The sequence below is a fragment of the Myotis brandtii genome, unplaced genomic scaffold (genome assembly GCF_000412655.1).
Source record: "Myotis brandtii unplaced genomic scaffold, ASM41265v1 scaffold157, whole genome shotgun sequence".
Lineage (NCBI taxonomy): Eukaryota > Metazoa > Chordata > Mammalia > Chiroptera > Vespertilionidae > Myotis > Myotis brandtii.
In genome coordinates, this window is record NW_005355708.1 from 5,744,295 (window position 1) to 5,750,396 (window position 6,102).

The 6,102-nt window shown below is 52.9% G+C and overlaps 1 long non-coding RNA gene across 1 annotated transcript; it reads right to left on the reverse strand.

Moving 5' to 3' along the window:
* Nucleotides 1-2,913: 2,913 nt before the first annotated feature.
* Nucleotides 2,914-5,296, reverse strand: LOC106725360. The gene is made up of 3 exons (XR_001361238.1): nt 3,534-5,296; nt 3,283-3,290; nt 2,914-3,112 (listed from the first exon to the last, which is right to left on the reverse strand). It is a non-coding gene; the product is annotated as an uncharacterized LOC106725360 (long non-coding RNA).
* Between the last annotated feature and the right edge of the window lie 806 nt (nt 5,297-6,102).

Sequence of the window (6,102 nt, forward strand, 5' to 3'; positions counted from 1 at the left end):
CGCTGTTTTGGCGGGGGAGGGGGCTGGAGGGTGGGCACACGGCCTGGCTTCTGTGGTCCAGTCACATGGTGTGGTTTGACTTGGCTGTACAGAGACCCCTGACTTGGGAGGGGAGGGGGGAGTGGTGCCCCCTCCTCCCTCCACTCCATGACTCTTCCCTTGCTACTTGTCACTTGCCCTCACCTCCCACCCTCAGCCCGGTGACCTGAATGTGTGCCCCACCGTCCTTGTCCTGAGTTGAATGTCCCTTTGTGGGGAGCGGGGGGCAGGGGGAAGTGTCCGTCCCCCAGGGGGCAGAGGGAGGGAACCCTGGGCCGCCCCCCCTGCTCACCTGGAGCCCAGTGGGTTCGCATCTTCCTTTCACTTCGGCTCCTGCACATGACGGGCTGAGAGGCATTTGCGTGGAATTGTGCACAGCCTGCGTGTCCGTGTACACCGGCACAAATCCACTTCCCCGTGCGTGGTGGGAAGCGTGTGTGCACAGGGGGGAGTTACCGCCCCCGTATGCGGGGAGGTGTGCGCCCGTAGGTGCGTGGAACCTGCTTGGGCATCAGCACTTGCCCACCTGCACGTCGGTGTGGAAGAGCTTTGCATACCAGAGCGCGTGTGATGTGTGTGTGTGCAAATGTGTGTAGCTGCAAGAGACTGTATGTATGTGGGCCACATATGTGTGGACAGAGGGGTGTACATGGAGGTGCATGTTGACCTGTGTGGGAGTGTGCAAATGTGTGTAGACCCAGGCGTGCGGAAGTGCCTGTGTGATGAACTGTTCCATCATCCCTGCACCACTTGCTCTGGCCGCCCTCCCAAGCCCCCAGCCCCTTGGCCTCTCAAAGCCCACAGCACGTCAATGCTTCCCCCCTACCCTCCAGCTGCATGCGCCTCGCTGCTCTGTCCATCCGTGTGTGCTTGACCAAGAGAAAACTAAACCGCCTGGGGGGGCCCTTGTACCTGGTCCTCCCAGCCCCCGCCCACTGTGCTGTGATACTCACGGGGGCTTTCTCTCCCGCCCCTTCCGCAATATGCTGTTCCCCTAGGAGCCTCGGGCTCGGAGAGGGGTCCCAGGTGGGCCCCCCCGGGGCGAGCCCTGGCTCCACACCCTGCCCGGTCCACCCCGTAGGGCCCGTGTTGGTGTAGCAGTGATGGCTTCTGTGGATATTCTGTGACCTCTGTCAGTGTAACTTGACAATTTCTAAATGGAAAAGGGTTGCTGTGTTTTCTCTGTCTCTCTTTTTTAATGTCCTTTTTCTTCTCCCCACTTCCCTGCTCTCCTTTTTCGGTTTTCTAGCCGAGTGTTTGGGGCTTAAATAAAACTTGTTTCTTTTTCCTCTCCTGGACCTCCTTCCTATAGGCTGCAGTCTCATTATTTCTCAGCTTCACCCTGGAAGGGGCGGGGATGGGTGGGGCAGAGGAGGGGGGTCCCTGGTAGCCAACTGTCCCACAGCAAGGCTCAGGGGAGGAGGGGCAGGAACACCACAGGGACTGCTGCTGCCCCCAAGGGCCCTGAGACCAACTTCGGGAGGCTGGAGAGGAACAGCTCTTGGCTAAGCTGCTTCACCACCATCAGTGAGGTCGCTACGGGCGTTGCTAACACCTGTGGGCGACAGAGCCGGAGATGTTAGATGTCTGGCTCAGAGTCACACAACTAGTAAGGTGCACTGAGGATTAGAATCCCGCTCTGCCTGACCCAAAACCCAATGCTTTCTCCCCAAAACGAAGTAGGGTCTGATTATCTCTAGTAGTCCCCATTTCTCATCTCAACGATTCAGACATGTACACACACACACACCCATACAGTTAGTGAAACAGCACTTACATAGACAATGCACTCTGGTGTTTTCTGTTAAATTCTAAACATTTCCGTCACAACCCACTAAATTGATTTCATGACCTTTCAATGGGTCAAAACCCAGGGTTTGAAACACTGTCTGCTGGTCGAGTTTCAGCCCCCATCATGTTGCATTTCCGCCTTCTCCTCAAAGGCCTACTGGCTCCACTTACCCCATTCTCCTCGGAAATGGAAAGACCCCTGAGAGGAGATTTATTCTTGGTTCCGATTGGGTGGGGGCCCTGACCCTGACCCTGACCCTGTAGCCAGAAAGCTGCCGGAACCCTTCCAGGTTATTATAGCAGAGGCCAGCCTGCCCCACCACTGAGTGGCCGGATGTCCTGATGGGGCTTTTAGGTTTGCCTGGAATTCTGAAGGCTGCACCACTGTTCCAGCACATTCTGAAGGTCCTCAGGCTGCCCTCTGAGGCATTCTCCTGCTTCACTGAAGCCTGGGGTGTTATTGGGATTCCTCTACCCCCAATAGACCAGCCCTAGACGATGCCTCCTTTATTTAAACAGGACATGCGGCCTGCCGGCCATGAGTTTGACATGCTTGCCCTAGACCTTAGAACCCTGACACTTGACCCCCTGACTGCTGACCTTTGCCCCCTTGCCCTTGACACCCGAATGATAAACCTTGACCCCTGACCTTTGACCTCTGAATGTTAACCCCCCTGAACCCTGACCTTTGACTCTAAACCTTGACACTTGACCTAGACCCTTAACTACCCTAGCAACCCTAACCCTTAACCCCAAACCCCTAGCACTAGCCCTAGTCTTTGACACCATGCACTTTGACTTCTGACTTCTGACCCTTAACCATTGATCTTTGACCCTTGACCACCCTGACCTTGACACCTGACCTTAGGTACCTGACACATTTTTACTCTTGACCTTTGACCCTTGACCCCAAAACTTGACAACCCTAACCATAACCCTAGACCTCAGACCCTTGACTCCTGAACATTGACCTTTGACCCCTGACCCTTGGCAGCTGACCTTTGACCTCAACAGTATTTGACCCCAACCTTGAGCCCTGGCCTTTGACCTCTGAAATTTGACCCCTGACCCTAACCCTGACTTTTACTCTTGACCTTTGACCCTTGATCCCAAAACTTGACAACCCTAACCATAACCCTAGACCTCAGACCCTTGACTCCTGAACATTGACCTTTGACCCCTGACCCTTGGCAGCTGACCTTTGACCTCAACAGTATTTGACCCCAACCTTGAGCCCTGGCCTTTGACCTCTGAAATTTGACCCCTGACCCTAACCCTTGACCTAGACCCCCTTAACAACCCTAACCCTCAGCATAACCCTAGATATCAGACCCCATGACCTTTGGCCTCTGACCTTTGACCTCTTGAACCCTGAACTTTGACACTTGACCCCAGACCTTCAACCCTTGATCATGAAACTTTGACACATGACCTTTTACCCTAACTCTTGACACTTGACCCTTGAACTAGACCAATGATGGCGAACCTTTTGAGCTCGGCGTGTCAGCATTTTGAAAAACCCTAACTTAACTCTGGTGCCGTGTCACATATAGAAATTTTTTGATATTTGCAACCATAGTAAAACAAAGACATTTTTAGATATTTTATATATTTAAATGCCATTTAATGAAGAAAAATCAACCCAAAAAATGAGTTCGCGTGTCACCTCTGACACGCGTGTCATAGGTTCGCCATCACTGAACTAGACCCTTGACAACAGTAACAACCCTATCCCTAACCCTAACCCTCACTATAACCCTTGGTTATCTTTGATGACTGTCACCTGATTTACATATGAATACTAGGCTCATCAAAGGCAGCCTGGAAACTGGCAAGGAAAACTATAGAGCCAAGACATAGAAGGAAAACACACCATGCTGTGAGTTTGCACATGTGAATAAGACAGTGGGCAGAACCCATAATGTCCTCTTGGGATACTGTCAGGGCCTAGAGTGCCTATGATGACAGCTGGCTGGGATGGGCCCTATCAGTGGCCTGCGCCTTGTCCAAGCCTCCTTCCTGTCTTCTTGGCAGTGAAAGGGGGCAGAAATAGAATATTGGGGAACCAGCTAGTATTGTAAGAAATATTCATCATGCTCTGTTAACCAGGATTGTTTTATTCTGATTAAAGAAGGCACACTCTACCCTGGCTGGAGCTGACCTAGAGATGCAGCCCTTCCTCTCCATTTGGAGCTGCCTATTATCATGGAAAGATTAACAAAGATTTGTTATAGAAACCAAAATCTGACAGCCCTTTGAAGATTCCCAGCTCTTTTTGCATACCTGCAGGCCTTTGCAAATCTCCAGCCTGCTTACCTGTTAATTTTGGCATTCCGTTTAGCTATTTCCCCACTTAACCCCAGACCTTGCATATCACTAAGCCCTTTGGAGACCCCTAGTCCTTTTGCATATCTGTAAACTGCCCTTTTGCCTACTTTTCTTTGTACTTATAAGCAGCCGGCTTATGGTGGCTGCAGAGAGGTTTTTGTGGACAACCTGCTGCTCTCCCATACCGCGGCAATACTGGAATAAACGCTCATAACGATTCAACCCTGTCTCTGCTTAATTGGCTCAAGTAAGTGACAGGCAGCCCGGCCCCATTGTTTGTCTGGTTATAGCAGCACCTCTGGACCATTCTGAAGGTCCAGGCAGGCCTGAGAAGGAAAATAGACCCGCTCTCTGTATTTCTACAGAGGCATGGAAACCTCCGTGCAATGAGTGTCACCTGCCCTTCCGTCTTGTATTCTGTGCCCATGCCACCACTCACTCTGGTCTCCCAGAACAAGACACCTACAAAATTACCAGGCGGAAGAGCTTTGCCTCCACTCTGCCACCACCTGGTCCAGCCCCCCTAACCCTCACTCTTCCCCCACCTCCTCTGGCCCTCGCCTCCCTCCAGAACAAGTGAGACATCTGACTTGTGCCTCAAGGAAGGCCATTTATTTCCAAGATATAGACTATACTTTTAAGACAGAACTTTTCAGAAGCAGGAACTCTTAGTTGTTGCCTAGATAGGTGTGTCAAAGACACAGTGAAAGGAGACATGCAGACGTGGGGCCGGAGGTTTATCCAACACTGTTACAACACTTCTTTAAATGAGCAAAACATCTTTAAAAATCCTTATAAATTCTTTATAATATGTTACACATTTAGAGACAATATTTACAATAAAAGGAAGGGGGGAGGAAGGAGAGAGAAATCTACTTTACAGCAAATCTTTGCATAAACCAAGAGGACTGATAGACGTGGCAGTAGGGTTCACGCCCCACACGGGCTTCCCTGGAATGAGTGAGGGCGTGTGTGGGAGGCCTGGTGAGTGTGTGGGAGGCGGGGGGGTGGCAGGTCTATTTACAATGGGAGGGAGGAGGACAGGGGGCTGGGTCTTGCCCATCCTGAAGGACCAGCCCAGCTCAGACCCCATAAATCAGTGTGTGTGTGTGTGTGTGTGTGAGAGAGAGAGAGAGAGAGACAGAGAGAGAGAGAGAGAGAGAGAGAGAGAGAGAGGAGAGAGGGAGGAGAGATGGGATGTTTTACTAACCCCCAGAGGGCAGAAGGTGGGGGTCTGTGTGCCTGAGTTGTGGAAGAAGCAGGCACAGCTGGAAGAACAAAGAGAGAGGCAAGGGAGGTCTAGTAGGGGAGGGACCCTGGACCCTCCCCAAACTGTCTGGGGAATGGACAGCTCCCCATGGTCAAAGCGCTGTTGGGTGGGGGGTGGGGAGGGGGGTGATTTAGAGTTTGCCAAAAGGTTGGTGGGGGAGTATACCTGGTGAGAGTGAGTCCTGCCTCCGTGGAGTGGCCCCACCCCCCTTCTCTGGCTCTGAAAAGCATCAGGGGTTAGGACCCCGGGGGTACCAAGGGCAGGAGCCCTGGCAGGGGTGGGGACACAAAGGAAGCAGGGGCGGCAGAAGTCCCTACTGGAAACACCTGTGGACAGTGACTGCACACACGACACCCCTCCCATGGACACCAACACCCTCACCCCCTCTCCCCAGACACCCCCCGCCCCCACCCCCTTCGCTAGGAGCTAACGGGTGGGGGTGGGGCCAGAGGAAGGAAGGGAAGAACCAGCATCACCCAGTGTCTTTCCTTTAGTCTGAGACTCGGGGTTCCCTATCCACACCCCATGGCCAACAGGGTCTTTAAGTGCAGACACAGAGAGGCCCATACGGGCACACCCTGCCATTTACCAGGGGACGCGGCCCCCCGCAGCCTCTCCCTTCTCCCCCATCCACACTCCGCCCGCTCCCTCTCGACCCGGCGCACAGACCGGAG